Source organism: Aricia agestis, chromosome 7 (assembly GCF_905147365.1).
Source record: "Aricia agestis chromosome 7, ilAriAges1.1, whole genome shotgun sequence".
Lineage (NCBI taxonomy): Eukaryota > Metazoa > Arthropoda > Insecta > Lepidoptera > Lycaenidae > Aricia > Aricia agestis.
The window spans coordinates 16,686,137-16,714,114 of record NC_056412.1 but is presented as its reverse complement, the minus strand read 5'-3'; the positions used below and the strand labels follow the sequence as shown (position 1 = coordinate 16,714,114).

Genomic DNA, 27,978 nt, shown 5'->3' with positions numbered 1-27,978 from the left:
GGAGACTCATTATGCTTCAGCACGAACACGCTTACAACAGGCTTCGTTTCGAAAATTAGGGGCCGGATCATATTAATTACGGCCGTACAGAAAAGAAACTTAAAATAATACTTCTTGTGTATCGCTGACTGAGGTAACCAAAGAAGGAGGCGAAGACATTAAGGGCCTGTTTCACCACTTCCTGATAAGGCTATCCACCAATTAACTTGACAGATCAAGTATGGAGAATCTGTCAAAAAAGTTGTGAATAGCCTATTCGGCACTTTATCAGAAAGTGGTGAAACAGGCCCTAGGAATTTTATTGAATACTAAATGACGCCCGCAACTCCGTTGCGTCAAAATTCGTTTATCGCGCGAAAATTGTAAATTTTGCGGGATAAAAAGTAGCATAAGTCCTTTCTCGGGACTCAAAGTATACCTTAGCAAAATCGGTTCAGCGGCTTGCTCGTGAAAAGGTGGCAAGCAAACGAACTTTCGCCTTTATAATATTAGTATGATGTGAAGTATGATAAATCCAAGTTGTAATACTAGTTTTCCCAACGTCCTTGGCCATCGCCCATCATCATTTAATCCGGCCCTCGTTTCCTTGTTCCTTTCAAATCAACAAATAATATTACATCTTTATTATTATTATTCATTTTCGAATGTATTTTGAATTGTGTATTACTAGTTCTCTTAAAGTTTTAAGAGAATTAGTAATACTTATTCAAAATTTCGTCAACTTTATGATCAAATAAATTTATCGTTAGTGTTCAAATGTTGGGGCGTAATGTTTCTTGGAACATGGAGCTTACCAAGTTCTGGGGCTGAATCTCAAATCTAAAAGTAAACGATTGACATTAATTCTTCATCAATGTAAAATAATATTTTACACGGATGAAGAATTAATGTTCGGAGCTAAACGACGCGCGCAACTCCATTGTGCCAAAATCGTACATTTTCCCAGTATAAAAAGTATCCTATGTCCTTTCCCGGAACTAAAAGTATCTCCATATCAAATCTCAGCAAAATCGATTAATATAAGCGGTTTGGGCGTGAAGAGGTAACAGATAGATTGACAGACACACTTTCGCACTTATAATATTAGTTGTGAATAATCTCCTAGTAACCAATTAGCAGGTGAAAATAGAATAAGAGTTTTTTTAAATCTCATAATTTTGATAATGAAATAATTTTAAAACTAATATTATTATCAAATCTGCATCTGCGTCAATTCATCATTTGACTGACTAGAGTTAGCGAATAGAAATCAAGTAACAATAGTACAATACTGGCTCGATTAGAGTCGCAATGGTCGCTAATGGGCCACGGTATCCTTATTAAAGCGTTGTGACGTCACACAGGTATGGAACATAGTTGCAAGTGCCATCTAGTTGAATCAATCGAACGCCTAGGCCGTTGTTTGGTTATAAGAACTAAAATTGCTTTAAATATTTCACAATGTTTTTACCAAGAATTGAAAATATTATGTAGACTAACTTTTGTAAGCTAAATTGACATCTGTGACCTAGAACGTTATGGTATATTTAATTGAATATTAGTTAAACTACATATTTTCACCAGGATACCATTGCGGCGTAACCAGTTGCAGCTACCAAAAAATGTACGGTGTACAGCATAATAATTAATCTATAACGAGTTTACCAGTGTCATTTTGGTTTCTCTCTATTTCTATACATTTCATTTGTAGCGGCGATTGGTGGTTTCTTGATGTTAAGTTAGTGCCCTGGAAAATATCGAAAAAAACGCGTGACTTCGTGATTTAGAGTCCTAACGTGTCCAAAATGCAGGTCGAGGGCCGAAGTACAAAGCCTCAAGACATAAATTGTCTCGTCTTTTGCGTGTTTTGTTGCTGCCTTGCAGACTTGCCGCTCGCGGTATTGAGGCGCCTGTTCCAATTCTAAATGGTTCATCAACATCGACTTATCACGTTGCAATGTGAACTAACCTCTAGGGGTCAAATCAGACTGCAACGCGACGCGTAGTATAGATGCATTTCTAAATTTGTACTGAATTGACAGACTTCTGAGCGTGAGACATCTTGCGAATCTGTCAAATCCATATAATATTATATCTGAACAGCTATATTATGTCCACATTGTGCACTTTCATCTTCAATTTTCGTGATCAAATTTCATATTGGCGCATTCAATAATTGAATGCGTCAAGGAACGCAACGCCTATATTGTCATTTTTTAAGTTTTGGATACGGTCAAAGGGTATGCGTCGCGGGCTGTTGACTGCGCTATAACGCATACCCTTGACGAACAGCAAAAGGCACAGTGTGGACAAAGCTAATCAACCCTTAAGGGTCGATTTAGACCGCAACGCGACGCGTAGATGCATTTTTAAATTTATATGGATTTGAAAGATTTGAAAGACGCAATTGAAATCTGTCAAATCCATACTTTGCCGCGCCGCGCCTCGCCTCGCCTCGTAGCGTTGCGGTCTAAATTGACTCTTAGGGTCACTTGTACTGAATTGACAGATTTCGGGTTTAGAATTTAGAAATGCATCTACGCGTCGCTTTTGCGGTCTGAATTGATCCTAAAGGTGCCGGTTACAGCTGCTTTCTATGGAATTGTAAGAAATTCATTCCGTAGTTAGCAACGTAAAGTTCTTATACAAATTCACACAACACAGACGTGCCGCTGCGACACATCTTCTGCGGCATCATGTCTTCCGCTGTCAACCGGCACCTTAGGCTTCTTACAGACGAACGGCACTTATCGACAGCACGCGTCAATGGCACGCGCTGGCACAGTATACTGTGGCGCTGGATTCTTTTCATTGATTTTTATGACACTTATCAACGGTCGTTGACGATAGTTGACGGCTGCCGTGGACTGTCGTTGACGCGTGCCATCGTCTGCCGTCCACGCGTGCCATTCGTCTGTAAGCACTCTTAATCGTAAACGATCCAAATCACGCGTCGTCCGAGTGTCTCTTACGTGTTATCCTGAAAAAGCGTCGGAAGTAAAGTCGGACACAACAATGGCGGACATTAATCAAAATCTTCGGGCCGCTAATGCCCGTGTCGGTTGGCACAATTTACGGTTTCCCGCGTCTAATAGTCCACAAGTGTGTAATAGCCAGGTTCAAGACTATTGTGTACATCCGTGTCGAGTGTTGATATTGACCGTACCGTCCGAAAATAATGCACCCAAAATGACTGTTATAAGATATTGTACTAATTTAAAGATAATGTTCCTTTCTTCACTGATAATAATTCTTAAAATTGATTCAGTTTGGAATTGTTATTGATAGTGATGATAGACATTTTTGTCCAAAAGATCACTGATGAAAATATTTTTTAAATACCATAGGCTACGCAAAATATCAAGATTGCTCGGTAGATAGAAGAACGCAGTGATATATAATGATTTTAGGTCACTTTGGAGTTCGGAAGACGCTGGAGGTAGGTAGATCAGCAACTAGACGGGTCGTCATTGATAGAAATCGTAGATCGATCTAATTTAAGTATTGGTAGATATTGTATACAATATGTACCACTGTCGTATCGCAAAAACATCGCACAGAAATGCGATACAATTTCGGAGTGCAAAATTTCAATGGAAATAGTCACTGCCGCATCGGGAATTTATATGATGCGTTCTGCGGCGTAGATTTTTACGATGCGACGCCGCAACGCAGTGTTGTGGCCTGGCCCTAACCTTTAAGACATATACTTAATATATTGTCTTACTCATAATGTACTCACATACGATTTTGCTCGATAGTTTTACTCCAAATCGAGTGATAATTACTGTGTGGACCGCAAAACTGACAGCTCGAAGGCTCGCATCGAGCCAGTTTGAAGGCTCGCATCGAGCCGGCTTGACGGAATTAAATATATCGATTTAGGCGTTTCGCAGACGGCGGGGCGGGCCGGCCAATTTCGCCGCGAACGGTATCCTCCAGGGAAGCTCCTCTAGCCAGATAGGGAAGACCGCGCCGCTGGTGCCCGGCGGGCACTGGCGGCGCATGTCCGCGGCTGCCCGCCGTGGATCACATAAACCAGTTTACATGCAGTAACGCAGACGGCGTGTGCTTTGTGTACGCGGCGCGGGCAGCCGCAGACATCGAAGGGCGTACGCGGCGAAATTGACCGGCCCGCCCCGCCCCGTCGTCTGCAAAGCGCCTTAGAGTAAAACTATCGAGCAATGCTGAATGTGTGGACGAAAGCCCGAGCCGCGGGTTTTGCTCGACGTTATTGGCTCGATCGAGCAAAACCGTGAGTACTTAGCATTAAAGTGGCATTTTATTGGAATGTGTGTCGGTCGCGGTCGCTTAAGAACAGAAAGTCAACTTTACAAACAAAATAATAATGTAAACAATTTGAAATACTTATGAATACTTATATATTTCAAAGGACTAATAGGTATAAGCTATTAAAAGTGATCTAAATTATTGAGTCTAGACTACGCTAATAATTCGTAAGAATTTTGTAATATTCATTATAGAGTAATTTTGAACAAGAACTAACAGAACACAATGCGAGCATTTACTTATCGCTGCTAGACAAGAAAATCAATGATAAATGCCATCTTATTTCTTAGTACCGTCCTCTGCTCCGACCTTTGAATTTCCTATTCACATGCACTCGTCCGCCGACCAATAAAATAAATTAAACTACTATTCAAATAAAATAGGTTTACCGAATAAATTAATCTGTTCTAGAAAACGCTCTGGTACAAGTTCTTGTGACACAAGTAATCTGAGCCCCTAACGTGCCCTAGCTAAGGGTGCGTCCACATTTGTATCATTTGCGCGATCAGATCTCCGATCATCCTCCGTCGCGATCGTCGCGCCGTATCAAGTATGCGTATCGTAGTGTGGACGCCTATTAGATCATTCTGCCGATCATGTGCGTATTTGATACGACACGTATCAGATACGCGGTTAATAGCGATCGGGACGTATCATGATACGCGTATCATTTGGATACGCTTCGATGATACGCGACGGAGATCTGATCGCGCAAATGATACGAATGTGGACGAAGCCTAAGACGTTTTCTTTGTCGCTTCTTAATTCAGTGGCGGATTTACCAATAGGCTAAGTAGGCTGGAGCCTAGGGCGGCAGATTTAGAGGGGCGGCAAATTTAGGTCCATTTTTTAACTTACAGAAATAAAAAATCCCACCAAAACATTTCTTGTAAAATATTGCTGGGACAACCACATAAGGTTTACGGTTTACCCTGTGAAAAAGATATGAGATCTCATGTAGAGCCAAGCTTCTGAATCTACACGGCCTAGCTCTACTGACCCTATCTTAAACAAATTCTACATACCAGAAAACCTTATGAAACCTTGTGTGGTCGTCTCAGCAAAAATTTTCAAAAAATATTTTTGGTGGGATATGATTGTGAACTATAAACTAACGTATTAAATTTCAAAGGTCAAAAGTTATAGGGGCGGCAAAAAGTTATTGGGGCGGCAAAACAATGAATTGTGTGTGGCGGATTTACAAATTTGCCGCCTACAGGCGGCAAATTTGTAAATCCGCCACTGCTTCTTATCACTGACATAAGCGTTCGATAAAATGAAGTAGACATTCGAATCATGTCATGACAATTCCAATAATGAGTTGACTAGGCGCTCTGAATAGTATTTGCTAGTCAAATAAGTAAATTGATAGCAAAGTATGGAAGAATGTTACACATAAAACCAAGATGACTGACATTAGGGAAAAGAATAGCGGCGTTAATTGAGCCATAATAATTAACGATAATTACGATTATAGGAATAACATTTTATGTTATTACTATTACGCTACATCAGCTAACAAAGGAAATACAATACCATCAAATCGTTTTCATTCCAGATTAATGTAACACGTTTTGTTGGCCTTTGGTGTAATATAAACATTGTAATCTTCTATATGTATAAAACTCAAAGGTGACTGACTGATTGACATAGTGATCTATCAACGCACAGCCCAAACCACTGGACGGATCGGGCTGAAATTTGGCATGCAGATAGATGTTATGACGCAGGCATCCGCTAAGAAAGGATTTTGATCAATTCCACCTCCAAGGCGTTAAAATAGTGGATGAAAGTTTGTATAATATAATAATACTTCTTAACGCGAGCGAAGCCGCGGGCAAAAACTCGTAATAAATAAAATAAAATACTAATAACTAGTTATTTTCGTAATAATAATTATATGTACCTACTTACTAAACTTGGAAGTATTCTGATATTGCCAGTGTCAATGGCGATGTTGGTTGAATTCTATCAGGAGACCTGTTTGCTCGTTTGCCCCTAATTTTATAAATAAAAAAAAAAACTTGAAAATTTCCTCAACTTCATTGCTGCTCTCACACCACAGTCAGCGAATATTATTTTTGAAAAAGATTTGCTTTATTTGTTTATTGGACAACAGCAAACATTATAATCAGGGTCATAACATTATTATTATAATATTATGTACTTAAATAACGATAAGTGATATAAATAACGATCAGTAAGGGTTGATTTCACCATTCACAACTAAACTTGTTTGTTCAAACTGAGTTATAATGGTGGATGTCAAAAATAATGTTATTATTTTTGACATCCACCATTATAACTCAGTTTGAACAAACAACATATACACACTTTAAAGTATAACTATCACTTAGTTTTGTTACACTTTGTTATCTATATATAATCAATTTGCTGTCACCAACATCAGTAATTTTTTTGACATGTAAATAAATACTTTGAATTACATAACGCTCGCTCACTTTCAGCAGCTAACCACCAGTTTAGTATGAACGCAGCCTTACCATACTAAACTGGTGGTTAGCTGCTGAAAGTGAGCGAGCGTTATGTAATTCAAAGTATTTATTTACATGTCAAAAAAATTACTGATGTTGGTGACAGCAAATTGATTATATATAGATAACAAAGTGTAACAAAACTAAGTGATAGTTATACTTTAAAGTGTGTATATGTTCCTAACATAGAGTTCACTGTGAAAGTAGCAGCGTTGAATGGCCATTTTTTTTCGAAACTCGTGACGCCGCTCTGGGGCACTTGTCCATACAAAAGTGAAAAAAAAATTGGTCTTTCAGCGCTGCTACATTCAAAGTGAACTCTCTACAAGGAACACGTACACACCCTAAAGTATTATCACTTAGTTTTGTTACACCCTGTACGAGTATATCAAAACGATATCAAAATTATAAAATACGGCCAAACTTCTAAACGAAACTTTATTCAGGCTTCAAGGTGTTGAAGTAAATTGTATTCTAATTCTAAGCTAATCGGGAAAGCTATTTCAACGGCCACTAAACAGTACGTTAGCGGGTAGTTCACGGTGTAACCGGAAATGGTAGCACAAAGGTTAGATCGATCCACGCCAAGGTCACACCATGGATATACAGAACGGACTAAGCATTGAAAATACTTACTAATATTATAAATATGAAAGTGTATGAAAAGGTACTTCACACGTAAGCGGCTGAACCGATTTTGATGAAAATTGGTATGCGTCTGTGCTAGACGTAGATCATGATAATTACCGCGTGTGTATGTACTTCGCGTGCCATATCGCGCTTCCGAACGACGAGCAATGCTCGTGTTTCGAAAGTCTATTCTTTAGTCTGCTATCGGAATCGGACGTCAATTGCAATTTAAAAAATGCCTAAATGCCTAAAAGTGCCGTATTGAGCAGTAAAAATTCAAATAGAAACGTTGGCCTAGATAATGGGCACTTTTCTTATCATCGGTACGACACAGTAGCTATTAAAAAGTGGCACGCTCGTTTTCATACAAATGGAGCGAACTGCGATATCTATCTTGATCTATGTCTGTGGTATGCAGATACTTTGAGTTCTGGGAATGGAGGAAAAGTGTGAAGAGGTACTTCATACTTCAGCGGCTTAATCGATTTTGATGAAAATTGGTATGCAGATACTTTGAGATCTGGGGAAGGACATAGGATATTTTTATCCTGGAAAAATGTACGGTTCCCTAGCGATAAACTAATTTTGGCACAATGGACTATGAGGAGTTGCGGGCGTCATCTGACATGTCTCACTGTCAAAAGTATCGTGGGAAGATCAGCTCTACCACGGTCCTGAAAAATATAAAAAAGAGACTCACGATAATAATAATAATAATATCTATGGACGCTTCACACCATGTCAGTCTGGCCCCGTGCTAAGTACCTAAAGGACTTGTGTTACAGGTACCAGACAACGGAAATATATTTAATACTTTTATACTATACATATATTTAAGATTTTTATTATATCATACACATATTTAATACACATCCAGACCCGGGAACAGTGAAAACTCTTTGTTCCGTCGGCGGGATTCGAACCCGCGACCCCCGGCTTGAACTACCAACGCGCTCACCACTGAGCCACAGAGGTCGTCAATCGACGTCACGATAACGATCAACGATATTAAAAGTAGCAAATATTACTTTCACAGCCAATAATTCTAATATTAAATCTTGCCTTTTCACAACACCAGTCGTAATTTCTCCGAAGCGTATCGTTAGTCGTTCGGGAAAATATTATGACGAACGAACTAAGTAATAGAAGACTTTGAAGTTAATCTACATTCTGCAATCATAAATATTCTTTGCCCTAATCATTGGTACAACAAAAACAATACCTATTAATGACCAGCCCTTCCTCTATGTCTCTTACCATACCGCAGTCTAGAAACAGCGCGAGCGGTGACTAGTTACAGAGCCAATTCTCAGTTTCTAGCCTTTAAAGGTTTGTTTACACTGTAGTGTGTCAACGTCGCCAGGCATTGTGATGCATTATTTTTTTAAGGCATTGTTTGTGGCAGCACAATTTCACCAGTCATCACATGACCCTTACACTTTACAGCGCGTTTTCTGCTGTAGCGTTTGGAAAAACACGCAAGTACCGTGCGCACAGAAAACGCGCACACCTCACGTACAAGGATACGATACGTTCTGAGTAAGCCCTTTAGACCGCATATGACGCGTAGATGCTTTTCTACATTTATATGGATTTGACAGATTCGCAAGACGTCTCACACAATTTAAATGTATATAGTTAGCACTGAAGAGATTTAATAAAAAGTAGATTTCAAAAATAATAGTTTTGAAATTGATGAATGATGTTAGATTTTACAGGAATATTAGAGTTCTAGTTTTAACCCCCGACAAAAAAGACTAGTGTTCACATAAGTTTGACGTGTCTGTCTGTCTGTGTGTGTATCTGTCCGTGGCGTCGTAGCATCTAAATGGGTGGACCGATTTCGATCTATTTTTTTTGTTCCAAAGCTGACATTATCGAGAGTAGTCTTAGTTTTTCATCATCAGCCTGCAAGTTTCTGTAATTTGATCGGTCTAATGGTTTTATTCCGAATCCTGACAATTACTAGAATTTTTAATTGGGGGTTGTTTTTTAATTTCTTTATTGAACATTATCAATGTTTTTTTTGTCATAAGATGGAACGATTATTATTATAGGGCTCAACGATTCCGATCTTAGTCGTACAGGAGCATACAGGTCTTTAACCTGAATTGTATCTGGAAAATGTTGTGTACACATTACAAGATTGTCCTCTTAATTTCATTTCATAAAGTTATCCTGATGCCGGGTGAATAACCTAAGTTGTATTTGTTCTAATTCATTTGAGCATCCACATTCTAATATTCTAAAGGCGAATGTGTCTCTATATTATCTAAAACTATTTTAAATGAGGATAATAATTATTATTACTTTAAATGAAAATGAAAAAATGAAAAAATATTTATTGTTCTCACCACAATACACAATACTACTACAATTAATTTTAGATATAGTACAGTGATTTTGTGGGAGACTGGTGCCTAAGCTAGGCATAGCCTATATTTCAGGACACCAGACCGCCATCTTACATTACAAAAAACAAATTACACATTATTATCGAGTACATTTCGTAGTAAAGTTAGAGTTATTAAGTGGTGTGTGTGTGTGTGTGTGTGTGTGTGTGTGTGTGTTAGTCGGGAATGGTAATAAGTAATACTTTGTATCATAAAGAACCAACGATAGTTTTTATTTCGACAAATAATAATGGACAACGTGTACAAAACCATCCATATTCAATAATAATAATAATAATAGCTCCCACACCGGTTTCGGTGACGGTGGCCGGTTTCATTGAAACCAGGCCAGCAACGCAGGAGTAATTTTATAGTGCCCAAGTATGTGCGCAGTACACAAGAGCACTCTCTATTCCTTTACTCTCATAACCCAGTGGGACGGACGACCGACACGACTGGCGAGAGATCAGGCGCAGGACCGACTTTTTACATGCCCATCCGACGCATGGATCATCTTACTTGTCAGACAATCAGGTGATCAGCCTGCATTGTCCTAACCAAACTTGGAAATAACATGTTTCCAACGCGGGAATCGAACCCACGACCTCCGAGTCAAGAGCCGCGCTCTATACCACTAGACCACGGAGGCACGGAGGAGCCATATTCAATATTATAAATGCGAAAGTGTGTCTGTCTACATGTTTTTTAGCACTTTACGTCAGAACCACTGAAGCGATTTTGCTGAATTATAAGTACTTACAGATATGTTGAGTCCCGGGAAAGAACATAGGATACTTTTTATCTCGGAAAAATGTACGGTTCCTATGTGCTACTAGCGCCTGCTCCGACCTTTGCGTAGTATTCCCTATTAGTTGCTATAGAGCAGGGGTCACCAAATGGCTGACCGCGCTCCGCATCCGGAGTGTGCGGACCAGGCATTTTCGGTCTCGACGTACTGATGATCATCTCCAGGATTTAATATCAATAGCTTGCACCAGTTTCACTTCAAACATCAGATCTTTGTAATTTCCGTAATTACTTACTTTTGTTTAATAAATATTTTTTATAAAATGTGCGGACCGCGAAGGTCAGCTTCATTCCTGAAAATGGACCCCGAGCGTAACTAAGGGTCCCCGCAGATATACAATTTCAAGTTGGCCGACTATCGTACAAACCACAGAAATAGATCAAGAAAGAAGCGCCATGTCGCTCCAATGTGTGTTATGAACACGTGCGTGTCACTTTTTTCATACCTACTGTGACGTCACAAGAGCGCTTTAGTGATGAGAAAACCCGTACGCGCGGAATCGATTCGAAATTCGCTCTTGTGACGTCACAGTAGGTATGAAAAAAGTGTCACGCTCGTGTTCATGAATACAAATTGGAGCGACATGGCGCTTCTATCTTGATCTATTTCTGTGGTTTGTACGATAGTCGGCCAACTTGAAATTGTAAGTCTGCGGGTAGACTAATGGTGACCCCCTGCTATAGAGTATATATATAATAGTAAGGTGACTATTATTTTAACGTATGCCTTTTCTGCGCACTACGAGTAGTAGTACTTTTGCGAGGGCCTTTCTCAAAGGATGTCATTAAATTGCTCGGAAACCTAATCGTTTTCTAATGCTAAAAAAGGGTTGTTCATTAACCCAACCCGCGTTTAATTGATTAAATCAGAGGTTCCCAAACCTTTTTGTGTTATAGTCAAAATCAAAATATTTATTTCTAAATATGTTAACAAAATTAACACTTTTAAAACGTCCACATGAGGCCAACCACCGGTTCGCGAACTAACCCGGCGAGAAGAACCGGCGTTTATTGTATAGGCGTATACATTGACCTTCGAAAGATTTGCTTACTTTGCTCAGCCTGGCTATTGGTATATTTAGATTGTGCTTATTCCTGGTGTTCCTGCAGTGAATGTCACTTTTCGTTTTAAAATTATTTACATTTTTTCTCACGTACTTATTGTCCAAAATGTATTGAGAGATTACGGTCAGAATTCTTATTTCTTTAAACTTCTATAGATCTATAGACCACTTTGATTCGGTGGACTAAACATAACTACTATTTCCTGCGTCTCCTAAAAAATTAAAGATTGGATATACTTAAGCTTAGAGATCTATATAATTAGGATCTTCTCATTAATAGAAGACAAGCCAATATTTAAGTTCTTCACTATGAATCAAAATTAAATTTTCATCAACACAGCTTACGATTGTGGACCCTTGTTTTTGTCTCGCACAACATAAGCTCGAGTCGAGCCTTCCATGGACCCCCGGGGGTCCACCTGGACAACTTTAGGAATGACTGGATTAAATCGTAGCAGAGTATAACCCGCAAATGGACACCGATAGGAATTAATTTAGTCTGGAGTACTCGTAACCGGAGGATATTTTATTGCGAGACTCGCCTGACACCCACGGGAAAAGCGACGAAAGACATAACTTGTACATGCTTCTTAAGGTGATTTGCCGACATAAATTCAAATGAAATGCGACCTTATGGTATAGGCTATAGGTTTCATATGAATGAGAAAGAAGCTGTTCTTGCCTCGATAAAAATATAAAATGTTCTAACTATTCTGTAAGCCTTCGCTTCGTATGTTGTAGCAAGCATATAAAAGCTAATATTATATGGCCAAGAGAAAGCGACAGCCAGACTTTCATCATATTATATTTCCTTCTATAATAGAGATCATAATATAGGTAAAGGAAAACTTTTGGTTTTTTTAACTTTTACCTTTTTAAACTTTTATAAAAGCAAATTCATTTCCTCATATACATTCTCATAGAAACACAATTATAATAATACGTCAAAAGCAATTCTTTCAGCGCTTACACTTTTTACACACTCTTTAACATTACACACCCTAAAGTATTATTATTGAATTTTACATCTTTCATAGTGTAATTGGTATTTATGCTGTCCTACAGCGAAAACTTAAACTATGTTTTGTTGCAGAATATGTACGGTTGTGCCCGTAGAATATAATTTTACTGGCGTTAATTATTTTATACCAAATTCGCTCATTCGCTTGATAAATGTTCCATTTTCTTGTCCCACTTAATTCTTTGGGATTTTGGTCTCATCAGTCAAGATCAAGTCTCCCGCAGGAAATTAAAGGGATCATAAAAACTTCAATTAACAAGAGGAAAGTGTTTGGGAAATTCAGAAAAAATTCAACAAAGTACAAAACATGTGACAGTCATAATTATAAATAAGTAATTCATATAGAAAGTGATCCGCTGTAGCCGTCAACTATTATTTTGCAACTAAATGACGCCCGCAACTCCGTTGCGCCAAAATTCTTTTATCGCGCGGGAACCGTACATTTTCAGGGATAAGGCCGTGTTCAAACCAAACTGACTGTAAGCCGCCGAATGTGAGTAGCCCCAGTGTGAATGTTAAAATAAACGGTATTTTTCGTTCACAGTATGCCGACCATAGATAATACAGATATATATATATATATATATATATATATATATATATATATATATATATATATATATATATATATATATATATATATATATATATATATATATATATATATATATATATATATATATATATATATGTGCCGGCTACGTATCTTATGTTCACACTTTTCATAATATTAGTATGGTTTCAGCACAAGGAATGTCAGTTCTCTAGTGAAAATCACGTCTAATCTTGAACCAACCATAAAATTTATTTAATTTACAAGTCGTGATTGTAAAGGTGTACGTTTATTTTAGAAATGGGCTAAAGTTTTCCGTAAATTAGAATTTTTTTTCAAACGCTCTAAAGTCTAAGTGATTCAGCACCATGGAATATCCGTTCTCTGGTGAAAATCACGTCTAATTCCAAGATTAGACGTGATTTTCACCAGTTGGTCCAAACCAACCATAAAATTTAGTTAATTTACACGTGTTTGTAAAGGTGTACGTTTATTTTAGAAAATATGGGCTAGAAATCCATACTAATATTATAAATGCGAAAGTATCTCTGTCTGTCTGTCTGTCTGTCTGTCTGTCTTGCTTTCACGCCAAAACTACTGAACCGATTGCAATGAAATTTTGTATACAGTTATTCTAGAGTCTGAGAAAGGACATAGGCTACATTTTGATGTGGGAAAATATCTTATTTCCATGAAAATATCGATGAAAATGAATTCGCATTGCGCGTGGCCAGCGCTCATCCCGGGGGTCCTGGGTTCGAGTCCCGCAGGCGGAACAAAAAGTTTTCAATGTTCCTGGGTCTTGGATGTGTATTAAAATAAAATTTCAAAAATCTTAAACATATTTTATGTATAATATTATAAAAAATCCAGAAATATATCGATGCAATGAACATTTTAGTTCTAATACGATTCAACAGATGGCGTTTTATTTTTTACTTTATTGTAACATAGAACTAATCATACTTATTAGTTAGTATGTTTTTGTTTATAGTTTTTAATACGTTAGAATATTATGTTTATTAATATAATCACTTGGTATAATAATAATCAATCTATCTTATCTTATAGAACTCCTACTGCATTTCTAATATATGTGACAAGTTGACAACAGAAGGCGCTCTAAAATAAAGGAGTTCGAGTGTACCGTGTTGGCCTATATTCCATCCAGAAAATATATCAATGCAATCAACATTTTAATTCTAATATATGAAAACAGATGGCGTTTTAATTTTTACTTTATTATTGTAACAGAACTAATCATACCTACTTTACTATATAATATTGTTTTTATTCATAACTAGCTGTTGCCCGCGACATCGTCTGCGTGGACTTTAGTTTATAGCGCGCGGTGTCAACAAAATTTGTGTCAAATTTAAAAACTTTTTAAAACCCTGGTAAGTGCTTCCGGTGTAGCGCGGCCCTTAATTAATCAAAATACCCAAAAACAGCTATGCAGTGTGCACATAATCTATACTAATATTATAAATACGAAAGTATCTCTGTCTGTCTGTCTGTCAGTCTCGCTTTCACGCCAAACGCCAAAAGTATCTCTGTCTGTCTGTCTGTCTGTCAGTCTCGCTTTCACGCCAAACGCCAAAACTTCCGAACCGATTGTAATGAAATTTTGTATACAGATAGTCTAAAGCCTGAGAAAGGACATAGGCTACTTTTTTACTGGAAAAAAGGGTTGTAAGGGGGTGAAAATGCGTAAATTTGTTCAAATTAAGTTAGTTCCAACAATTCATAATAGATGGCGCCGTGCGTCTTCTACATCGCGCTGACGCTTGCTCAAAAGTCTTTCTATAAGACGTGGTATCATCTTACATTTAAGTTTCGATTTTTTTCGATTGTTATATCTATTCTACGGTATTAAATAACTCAGTACTTTATCTGTGCAGTGACGTAACCTTAAATCTATCAATGATAAATAGTTTATGGGTAAAGTTGTGTAATTGGAGGGCTAAATAAGCTTTAAAATTTGGCATAAAATATAAAGTTTAATATAAAAAAATGAAATACTTATTGTGTGCACACTGCACAGCTGTATTGATTTAAGGGGTACCAGGGTTTTTTTTAAAAGCTTTTGACACCAATTTTGTTGACATCGCGCGCTATAAACTGAAGTCCACGCGGACGAAGTCGCGGGCAACAGCTAGTTTATATAACATAATTTAAGGCAAAGTTAGAAGGCAAATCCTATTACAAGCTGATTGAAGATAATTACCGTTAATTAATTAATGAATTAATAACAGACTATTCTTTTTTTATAATAAACTTATTTTTTGTACTATACCTTTTGATCCTGAAGGATCATTACTATAGTGGAAAAGTTTCCTTAAATATTTTTATCCGAAAGTACGGTACCGAGAGCTCGGCCAACATGACACCGAGTAGTGTGGCTGTGACAGTGACAGTGCTCTCGACCAATCAAATTGGCCGAGAGTACCGAGGGCACAGTGCCCACTCTTTTTTTTTAAACTGAAGGCAGGTCTAGTGGCCCTAACGTCACTGCGACTCTTGAGGATCTATTGTGAATCTCGCCGCTTTACTCGGTAGGTGTGACCAAGGCATAAGGGTTTCGATGGGTACGACGAAGTATCGATGTTAACCCCACGGCACACGTCAGCAAGGTCGTCGGTCAATGTCGGCGTGGTCACGACAGTGCCGCGACTGCCGCAATCGAATGTCAGAGGAGCCCGACAGGGGTGCTCAACTTTTTAGGCCATTTGCATAAGCGATGAAGTATGGTATCTCTATTTAGAACATTTTCTGTTATGGAACTGAGCCCAACAGGAATGCTCAACATTTTGCATAATATTGCTGGTTGCGCTTGTGTATCCCGCGTTTCTCGTTGCTCGAGGGGGGGGGGGACTGAAAGACAGAAACAACTTTCGCTAATCGCTGAACACATCCTGAATTTTATTTCATTTTACAGGAAAATAGCCATTTTTTCCTTTCCTCCCGATAGACATAATATAATTATTTACTAAAGTAATAATTCAGATGAAGGTATGCATAAAAAGTATAATATTATGACACAAGTGATATACATTACAGGAAATTTTCCTGTACCCTACCACAGAATATAACCCTACTACATCTAAGTGATGATTTTGGTGAATATTAAGAGCCCATATGACCCTAACTTGACTACATACTTTAACCTAGATCTCAAAATCTGTAAGGTCTAGAAAACTGATTTTTTGACACAAGTAACTTCAGTTCATAAAGATTAAATGCTCAAGACGAAAACACGATTACTCAAAAAATGCTCGATAGTTTCTTTTTTACAAAAAACCTTGTTTTAGACACATTTTTGCTTGGATCTTCGAAGTTTGCTGTCTTTTCTTTAATATTTTTTAATATCTAAAAAGGTATTGATAAAACCTAAATTTGCTCAAAACACTTTTTTCATAATCATTATAGTTCGTCTTTTATTCAAATAAAACTAACTCGGCGATGATTCCGCGCCGTCTTTTTTCACCTGGCATATGAAAGACGGGCGTGAGTGTGAAGAGAGAAGGACGATGTTTGATTTTTAGAGTCAGGTGAGCTCTTAGCACGACGCGACGGCGCGAGGCGCGACTGCGAATACTGGAGTCAAATGTCATAGGAGCCGTGTCTTCAGGGGTTCTCAAGCTTTCATATTTGGGTGAATTTCAACAATTGACCTTTTTTTATCATATCGGTGAACTTTTTTATTTATACATATTTTATATACTTTTTAGGTTTTATGTATTCTTTAGGATACAAAATGTTCCCAAATTTAATATCATTAACGTATCATTTAAGACTAAGGAGAAAATTCAGTTTGAATTCTGGTTTCCACCGATATGATAAACCGGCACCGATTTTTATTTCTGTGCACCGATATGATAAGCTTAACCACCGAAATGACATACTAATCCAGCGATGTGATAATATTATTTTTATAATATTATATTTGTTTTATTTTGATCAAGAACGGGGTGCTTAAAATAAAATTAAAATATTTTTAAAATGTTTTACAATATTTGAGTGAATTTCAACAACTTGCATTTTTATATAAATTGTGTAAATTTTTGTTTCCACCAAAATTTGAGATTAGGTGTTTACGGGATACTGGTACGACAACCACCACCTAGACGAGTTAGCTTATGACAGAATGAGGTGAATGGCGTATTTTTTATGCTTCAAGAATCAATGGTATTTTGTAAAAATAATGTTGTATAAAATCGGGGGTTTTGTGATAAAACGGTTTTCTTTCATTTCTGGCTGGAAACTGGTACGACCCAGCTCACAGCCACCTCCTAAACGGGTTAGCGTGTGGCTGAATGAAGTAAATGGCGTATTTTCTATGCTTAAGGGATCAATGGTATTTTTTAGAAACAACGTTTCGTAAATCCCACCAAAATTTAAAAATTCTCCGCGACAGACCTAAACTGTGTCATAAAAACTCAACTACAGAAGTTAGAACAATAAAATTGATATATTATGAATAGTCAACTATATAAAACGACTACATAAAAATAAAAATCCAATCCAGTATCAAGTTTTCTGTTAATCGGTCTAGATATTGAGTAAAATAGTTCGGCGAAAAGCCACCAAAATTGGAAATCGCCTATAAATTATGTTTATTTTCTTGGAGAATAATAATTATTTAAAAAAAATTAATAAAGATAGGCCAAAATTATAAGCGTTATGTTTTACTTTTAAAATCGAAAACGATATCTTGAAAAAATAAGATAGCTTTCAGCCTTGCCGCGCAAAAAAGTGGTTTGAGAAATCCAGTCATTTGATGTAGGGATATAGAATAAATAAAATAATAAAATTTATCATCGTTGCCTTTATTAAAATGAAGTAGATGTGAAAAGAAAAATAAAGTAAAAACTTTAAATGGCCCATACATCCTTACATCCATTCATTTTTACTATCATGCGCATTTGTAATTTCTTTGTATACTTAACGAAATGCCACTAGATCAACCGATATGATAAAACAATTCACCGATATGGTAAAATTATCAACCAATATGATAAAGCAATCCACCGATGTGACAAAACTGTGCGTTGGTCATGATTCCAAACACCGATATTAGATTTAAGACACCGATTCGTTTTTTCTTATAATTTCGGTGTAAATTATCATATCGGTGGTTAAAATGACCACCGAATACACCGATATGAGAGCAGCGACGTGAGAAAAAAAACGCACTTTTTAGGAAATTATAAAAAATGCATTATATCTAAGATAAATTTGGTTACAGATAATGAAGCTTAATCACTTAATACATTCATTATAACCAAACAACAATTTTAAAACTATTAATTACATTTAAAAAATTCAATCACCGATATTATAAAATAATTGCCCGAGAAGATTTTAATGGCATACTTATATTGTTGGCACGAATATGCAGCGGTTTGACGAAAATCTGTCTTGACTGCATGGAAGCACACACTAAGGAGTAAATTGAAATTGGGGTGGGGAGACTGTCCGACTCGTCGATGAAAAGTAATGCTCAAATTTCTTTTATCCAGCGATATGAGGAAAATTCTCAGGACAAGTACATTTGTGCCTCTAAGTAACTATAATCGTTAATTATGTAATAAAATATGGTATATAATAATAGATTAACTAATATTCTACGAAATAATATAAGTTATACCCTTCAATTATTCATATTTTCTAGTATGTAAGCGTTTTTGTTTGTAAAAAAAGTAGAGGGACAGCACCGATTTGATAAAAATAGATCTTCAAGTTATTTACTTCTACCTTTGTAATAGTCCTAGGCATGTTATATTTTTGCCACAATCCTATAGCTACCCATTGAATAGTAAAACAAATAATTTACAACAATATTCCCTTTTTTTATAGTTTGTGCGTTTTAAGATGATATGGGTGACACATTATAATTGACAATAGTAGGGAAGTTACCTAAGAAAATTAATCGATAATTTAAAAATATCGAATCACTTCGTAAAGGAATTGCAATCGAAATTATCGATTTCGTACTGACGTTTCAGAGTGGCGCCGGCGATTTAAAATGGCCGCCCTTTTTATCGATTTGATTTCGATTCAACAGTGTCAATCTCTATTGGCATAAGTTCCATTTCATGCATCTGACATTTTTCAAATATTTTCGTAACAATAATTTTCACAGTTAAAATGTATAATTTTATATTAATAAGTTAGCATTTAGCAACTTTTCATTTTTATTCATTTACAATTATAGGAAACATTTGTTTTTGTAGATGGAATATAATTTATTACATTTTGATTGTTTTTGTTTTCTTGTAAAAAATACCCGTAGCAAGGAATATGAGAAGTGTCACCCATATCATCTTAAAACGTACAAACTATAATAATAATTTCAACAAAGACAAAAAAAAGCCGTTTGGGAAAATCACCCATTTACATAAAAAATATCCACTCTAATATTATAAAAGCAAAAGTTTATCAGTCTGTTCGTCTGTCTTTCTGTCTGTTACCTCTTCACGCCCGAACCGCTGAACTGATTTTGCTGAAATTTGGTATAGAGATACTTTGAGTCCCGGGAATGGAGTATAGGATAACTTTTATCCCGGAAAAAATTACTGTTCCCGCGCGAATTTTGGCGCATCAGAGTTGCGGGCATCATCTAGTTTAATAATAAAGCTAACTTATTAATCACGTTTCTCAAGATGGTGATTGAGTTTCACAAGAATTAATTTCAAAACATTTAGTCTCTTGTTGTGGTTCCTATGTAAATACTAAATAGTTGTCTAAGCAATGTTTTTTCAAACAACTTTCGTAAAATTTTCCACATGGAATATTATAATGTTTGCTGGCAACATATTGTAAAATTATTAAAATGTGCAGGCGATGATTTAAAGCCAAATGCACTTTGCTGATTACTCTCCAGAGACTCCCAAGACCCATCTTTATCATCAAGTGGATGAAATTTTTATCACCCAACTTTGTCATATTTATTTATTTCCTAGTGGTCTGTCTTTCCCATTATTTAGTCTGGAAGCCGCGTCTGCGTTAATTTTATAAATTATAATTCACTTTTAATTTTATATATTATTATCTGATTACTCTCAAACAGGAGAATTATAACATTCTAAACTTAACGACAGTGTATTTCTTTGACAAAAAAAGGTTTTATTTTGCTTTATTAGAAAACAGCGTATAAACTTCTTTGTAACATCAATATAATTCATTGCAGTATTAAAGCTTAGTAACTTGACTTTTCGAAATGTAAATTAGTACCTTAAATTAGTACCTTCAATCGATTTTGGTGGTGGTATAAAAAGTTTAGCACCACTGCCAAGCCGTTTGGTGCTCACGCGAGCCGTATGCTACAAACGACTTTTCAGTTAAAACTACCGCGAGCCGCGTCCTGCATGCTATATTTCTAATGAATATATTATATATTTATTCGATGAAAATATATTTTATAAATATATCAAAATTCTAGTGAGAGTGCAGTGCAGTGTTGAAGGATTTTCATATTAAACGATGGTTGGTAATCCTTTTTTCACTTTTTTACTTATAATATTTATTTTATTCTTGTAGTTTATGGAATACTATTTTATTATTATCTAGTACATAATAAAGTACCTAATCACTAAATATGTAGGTAAGTACTTTATTATTTATTTATTGATAATAATAATTTATTTAGTAAAAACGATATGAAACTCGTCCTTTTAAAGACAGTATGAAATGGTATGAATATAAACAACATTGTTCGTAACAGGATTCGAACCTAATGATTTAAACGCGTTTCCACTCAATGAGCCACGGAGTTAACCCACACTTTTTCCTGGTCAACTTTTCTAAATACGTAGCGTAGCCAATTAGACGCTATGTTACTACACATTTATTACTTAATGTCAACTAGGTAATTAAAGTCCAAAAAAAAAGATACATACAGCCGAACGTATTATCTCTTCTTTCTTGAAAGTCGGTCAAAAGGTAAATCGAGGCACAAAATTTCATAATTGGATGAATTTCTGTGCCTCGTTATTTTTAAGGTATAGAATTGAATCGATTTATATGTTTGGTATGATTTTTTTTTCTTGGTATCATTATAATATTATAATGTAAGTATATAAATTATTATAATATTGCGTTAAAAACAGCATTAAAAGCAACAGTTTTATAATAATATTTAAACAAACTGAACGCTTGTTACAAACGAAAACTCTTTCCAAAAAATATTTCTCGTAACAGTCTTAGTACAAGTTTGTTTTTTAATTTTAATGAGAATATATTACTTTTTCGTTAATAAACTTGCAAGCTTATTAAAAAAGTTATAACTCAATTGCGAAATTCCTTTAATAAGACTGGATGTTCCCGCTTCTTCGCTACAATAAAATTTATTTTTCGCGCGAGAACCGAATTTCCGGAGTAAATACTATCTTATGTCCTTTCTCTGGAGTCTGCCCGAAATTTCATAGAAATCGGCTCAGCGTATTCGGCGTGAAGCTTTAAAACTTTATGCCATAATTCGTAATAATCTATTTTCAATCCAAACCATAAAGTTAATATACCTAGCGGAATAGAACAACAATCTCGAGCTGACAAACGAAACCGAAATCGGTTTACATCTGTGTGTAAAAATATATTATTGTGTACACTGTAATTATAAGTGCCGACTGGACGTAAAACAGATGGAAATAATTGGTTTGCTGTTATGTAACACACGTTTTTTTTTACCTCGCAGTGTTACCGATAGTGATATCTCGCTTGCTCAGGCCTTTGTTCCGTGCGAGTTTCTTACGCCGGTTCTTCTCGCTGGGTTAGTTCCCGAACCGGTGGTAGGCATCATGTAGACGTTCAGAGAACATTTGCAAAAATTTATTCTGAATAAAAAAGTTTGAGTTTGAGTTTCTATTCCGCTAGGTATAGGTATTAACTTTATGATCCAAACGCTTAATATGTGACAAATGACAATGTATCTGTCTGCATGTATTCCTCTGTCTCAATCCTCGTCACGCTTTAACTGTTGAACCGATTGCGATGATATTTGGTGTAGAGATACTTCGAGTCCCGGGAAAGAACATAGGATAGTAAAAAAAGTACGGTTCCTGAATCCTGAGCGATAAAATCGCATAGAAATTAGAATTTGTAGACAACATGTAGTACACAAACACAGTAATGGCCAAGTAACGTTCACTGTAGTTGGTCTAATTAATAAATAGGGTAATAGCTTGCTTCTGTTTACACGCGGCTCTGCGAGGACCTCGGACTGTATATAACACACTAGACGTTAGATGAGGAATTTCACGGAAACCGTACATTTTTCCCCAAAAAAAAAAGTATACCTATGTCTCTTCACGTGTTCCTCTCTATATCTGTGCTAAATAACATAAAATTGCTCCAGTAATTCGCGAGATAAGCTTCATCATCAAATAATTGTTCATGTTTTTTTTTCCACATTTTCATATATTTCTTCGGTCCTATTAGTCTTAATATGACGTTGATAAATGAGCTATCTAACACCGAAATAATTCTTCAAATCGGACCAGTAGCTTCTGAGATGGTTGCATTCAAACAAACAAACAAACTCTAGCAAGTATTAGCCATGTGAATGTCAAAATTACTATGATTGGCTTGGTGTTGCCAGCTCCGTTATCTCAGATCGTTTGTTGAAGGATTTTCCGTGATTAAAAACTATCGCGTGTCTTTTTTCGTGAATCAAAGTATATTTCATCAAAATCAGTTGAGCGATTAGAGCTTGAAGCGATAACATAGGTACAAAGTACAAACAAACTTTTTTATAGTGAACATGGCTGGCGATAGATCCATAGTGAAGATCACAAACTTTTTTACGGTAGAGATCTAAACAGTAGCTATAGTAGAGATTTGCCTAGATCTCTATTCTCTACCTATTATTAATTTGTACTTCACTTCTCTGTAGAACAAAGACCAGAAAACCTTCATTAAGTAGGTACAAGGGACTCAAAATAACTGTCCGGTCCAACTAATTTGTTTGAATTCTGATAATCGAAGAATACAGACTAAGGGCCGGAACACAAAAACACGATACGACGTCGTGTCGTACCAGGACGCGGCGTCGTTTAAAACTACGACGCCACATCGTGACGTGCCACGATATACGGCATGACGTCGCGTCGTAGTTTTTTACGATGCTCGTCGTGGATTTCCACGACACGACGTCGCATCGTAAAACGTGGTACGACACGACGTCGTACCGTGTTTATGTGTCCCGGCTCTAATACGTACATAAACAAACATATCATAGGACAGGCAAATAATCACATAATAGTAACGTGTTTCTATTATTATTTAACTAATCTTATACTTAACTATATTTAATATCTATTTCAACCATTTCCTCCGACGAAAACAGTTCGGTGTTATAAGTTTGACGTGTCTGTCTGTGGGAGATGTCCGTGGCATCGTAACATCCAACGAGAGGACCGATTTTGATCTATGTAGTTTTTTTCCTATGTAAGTAATAATTAAATATACAAGCCATACCTAAATGCAGTGTAAGCTGTCGTATGGTTTGATCCATTGATAAATTACTTATATTTTTCCAATTATAAATTATAATACTTTTCCTTTAATTATTTTTGTATGGGTTAATTAACCCATAAACCCACAAAAATTATGAGTTCGTCAAGTAAAACCATTGGGAGTTAAGTGCGTGTTTATTGCTGTATTATTAACACTAGAGATCGCCCAATGGTCGAAATTCGACCTTAGTTTCAACGACATTAGGACTACTACTAATACTACTAATAATAATACTACTACCTATATTTTGTAAAAAAATATTGACTTTATCATATTTTTTTCAACTCTTGTCTCTGGGACTCAGCTGATCTGTGTAAGCACTGTCTAATAGTATCTAAGATTCAATAAAAAAACTATAATCCATTTTCAAAAGAGTATAATTCGTATGTATCTATACATACGAATTATACTCTTTTTAGCCAATAGGCTTGTCACTCAAAAATCAGTCATTTTTCCTAGTGTGTGTGTTGTAATGAGTGTAATGTTTTATTTCTTAAAAAAATGTATGATAAAAGCAGAATTTCAAAATATTATTAACTCGATGCACTCCTTCACGATATAAACTATAACTGTGCAACATTCCATTTACCTACGTTTCCCCATTTTTCGTCAAAAGGGATACAAAGTTTTTGGCTCACGTATTAATTTATAGAAAATTTATTGAACTGTTATTAAATAATAGTTCAATGAGTGTTAACTGTTTACTTTCGTAATTTTATTCTGATAAAATGAAATAGTTTAGGACTTCAATTCCATAAATTATACTAACTGAGGACACCTTATTGCTGGCTGCATAAGGATCATTTCCATTGTTATTCTAAAGTAAAATAACTCTGGACAGTACTTTTGTCAATTCTAGTTCTAGCAATATTCGTAACAGTACGTATAGTTTCTAAGTTTGTAATTTAAATAAACCTTCGTGGTTTCTAAATGATATTGCTATAGAGTATTTTTTTGTTTATTGTGCATCGTTTTAAATAGTGATTAAAAAAAAAGTAAATGAGTGAGAGCACAAAGAACCAGCCTATTGTTACGCCACTGGTTAAAACTTAGGGTCAGCTCAGACCGCAACGAGACTTGTAGATCTTGATATTATGTATTTCTAAATAATAAATGGAATTGGCAGATTTTAATGTAAATAGCATGACGTCTCACGCAATCGCAGTCTGTCAATTCAAGACTGAAATATACCTGACGGCATCTACGGAGAAGACTCTTACAGCGCCCCCCTTTCTATACTTTCTATCATTAACCCATCAATCCCCAAGCGGCAGCCGGCTGCCGCATAACAATTGAAAATCTATTGTGTCTACGATACCCACGATGGAGGTGCTACGAAATACTTTACCGATCACCACGCAGGTACGCTAAGCCCGCATGCAAGAACATGAAGAATTTAATGAAGACGTTGATGGGAAAATGTGAGAAACCACTTAACCACTTTACCGCGATCACACTTCCCGTAACTGACAGCTAAACTTGGCTTGTAACTGTACTGTTATAATGGCCCAAGAGCCAGCCACAGCCAGAAGCCGTTTTATAAAAGGTGAAATTTTTCCTGTTTATGATCCCTATAGAGCAGGGGTTCCCAAACTGTGCGCCGTGGCGCCCTGGTGAGTCGATCCTCCATCATTATCCATATCCACAAAGTAGGCAGCTGATTAAATATTTGTTATATATAATTCTAAATACAATCATTAGAGGTGTTAATTTATGTATATTTTTGTTATTGCTAGGTAGAGTAGGGCACCGTGGCAAAAGATTGATCGTAAGTGCGCCGCATGCTGAAAAATATTGGGAACCCTTCCTATAGAGGTAAGAACGACCAGCACTATGGAGCGGAGTGGAGTGTCCAGTTTTGAAGGTCAGACCACCACAAAGTCTTATACTTTAGACTCTTTAAGGGGTATCTATCAGCTTTTATAAAATGACGGAAGTCTGGCTTTCACTGGCTCCTAGTCTATAAGCACTCTCACTGCGTAGCATAAAATAAAGTTGAATTCCGATGTATTTTTTGAAATATATCCAGTAAAAATTGGTTTGAACACTATCTAGTAACTCGTAGTTTTTTTAATATGTAAAAAAAACTGCTCATTAGATCTTATTCAAACCAATTTTCACAAAGTATTGCTTAATTACAATAATGTTTGTATATTATTGGTTATTACAATAATTCATTGTACAGTGTGGATCCTTTTAGTCGTATTTAAATTTATAGTACGGGGGGTTAGAGTTTAAAAGCTGCATTAAATAAGAAGCTCTCAATTTATGATGATGTATGATGTCTTATCATGTTCTTGCCAATTTTAAACCGGTGCTATTTAAGGGACATTTAATTTTAAATAATAGAGTTGAGTCGTTAAGTGTTACATCAACTCGTAATTGGCAGAACGTTTGTTTCAAATTTTCAAATTAAAATTGAGTGAAAATTGGACAAATGCCAGTGACACTTGTTCTAAGAGTGACATTTTAACTTAAAAACTTTTTGAAGGTGAAAAGGCTTTGGCTAGGGCGACAAATGACAATCAAAAATATCTAAAGTTACGTTGAGTTCGGTTAAAAATATCTTACAAAGTTACAAAGTTACACCACTGACTCAAGGTCACTTGCCATATTTAAATCAAAACTACATGGCCATCTTCGAAATAGAGTCACACGGTAAATATTAATATATTTTTAAATTAAATTTTTAATATATTTAGTAATATAAGTATATACTTTATTTTATTTATGGTTAAATTACCTTATGTATAATAAGTAATATATTTTATACATCCTAATTCGTAGCATAAACCTAAACAATTGGATCAGTGTACATATTAATTTATGTAGTCCATTTCGACTTATAATTACCCCGCTATCTATTTATTTGTGAACTCTCCTGCCTTGCAGGGTTGCCTGGTAGAGATCGCTTATAGCGATATAAAGGCCGCCCATGCCCACATTAATGTCTTAGTTATTAAGTATTTTAAGTCTGTTTGTATACCCATTTATATGTTAGCAAAAAGGGTTTATCTATCCATCTATCTAATCATTTCAAAAGGTACTAAAGTCTTTGAAGTCAAGGAATATCCTAACATTTTTACTAAGTATATCTATAATATCAGTAGATTCAATTGAATATACTGCGAAGACTATTTTTTCAGGGGAAATTCCTCATATCAGGAAATATCTGATGTCATAAGGAATTTATATAATTGCCTTCGTGGTCTAACGGTTTTGAACGTGGCTTTTGACTCCGAGGTCGTGGGTTCAATTTCAGAAATTGGAAAAATATGTTGTTTCCAAGTTTCAATAGAAAAATGCAGGCAATCAAACTGTGGTAAAAATTTGAAAGTTTTGAAAAATTCCACCGCAGGTTTAATAGGATCAAAGTTGATTATGTCAAGCTGGCAAGAACTAGTATGTTATAAAAAGAAAAAGAAAAGGTTTTTTTGCATACAATTACGCTCCAAAACTGCTGGTCCGATTATGATTACATTTGCCACAGACAAAGAATTAAACGTGATTATTCGTAGAAGGATATTGATTTTTACAGCGGAAAAACCTGCAGCTTCTGCTTTTTCTCGTACAATTTCGCGGGTAAAACCAAGTTTGCATATAAAACTAGATGACGCCCGCAACTCCGTTGCGCCAAAATTCGTTTATCGCGCGGGAACAGTAAATTTTCCTTTCCGGAACTCAAAGTATCTCTATACCAAATTTCAACAAAATCGGTTTAGCGGATTAATCGTGAAGAAGTAACAGACAGACAGACACACACTTTCGCACTTATAATATCAGTATGGATCACAGACATAGATCAAGATATGTATTATCTGTCTATCTGTCCATTATCTGTCTATGTTGTCGCTCCATTTGTATGAAAACGAGCGTGCCACTTTTTTCCTACCTGCTGTGATGTACCGACGCGATGATAAGAAACGTGTCCATTATCTAGGCCAACGTTTCTATTTGAATGTCTACAGCTCAATACGGCACTTTTAGGCATTTAGGCATTTTTAAAATTCCGATTGACGTCCGATTCCGATATCGGACTAAATTACAGATTTTCGAAAGACGAGCATTGCTCGTCGTTTGGGGACGTGATATGGCACGCGAAGTACATACACATGCGGTATCTATCTCGACCTATGTCTGTGGTATGGATGGTATTCTGAAAAATAAATATTTTTATGTTAATAACATTATGAGCCCTACAGCCCCTACACAGAATTTAATACTGCGTAAT

At 36.1% G+C, this 27,978-nt stretch overlaps 1 protein-coding gene across 1 annotated transcript in view; it reads left to right on the top strand.

Moving 5' to 3' along the window:
• Positions 1 to 20,590: 20,590 nt before the first annotated feature.
• Positions 20,591 to 27,978, top strand: part of LOC121728651 (glycine receptor subunit alpha-1) — a 75,881-nt gene continuing 68,493 nt past the window's right edge. The window contains exon 1 of the mRNA XM_042116875.1: positions 20,591 to 20,720. The gene's annotated coding sequence lies outside the window, so the exon portion shown is untranslated. The remainder of the gene's footprint in view (positions 20,721 to 27,978) is intronic.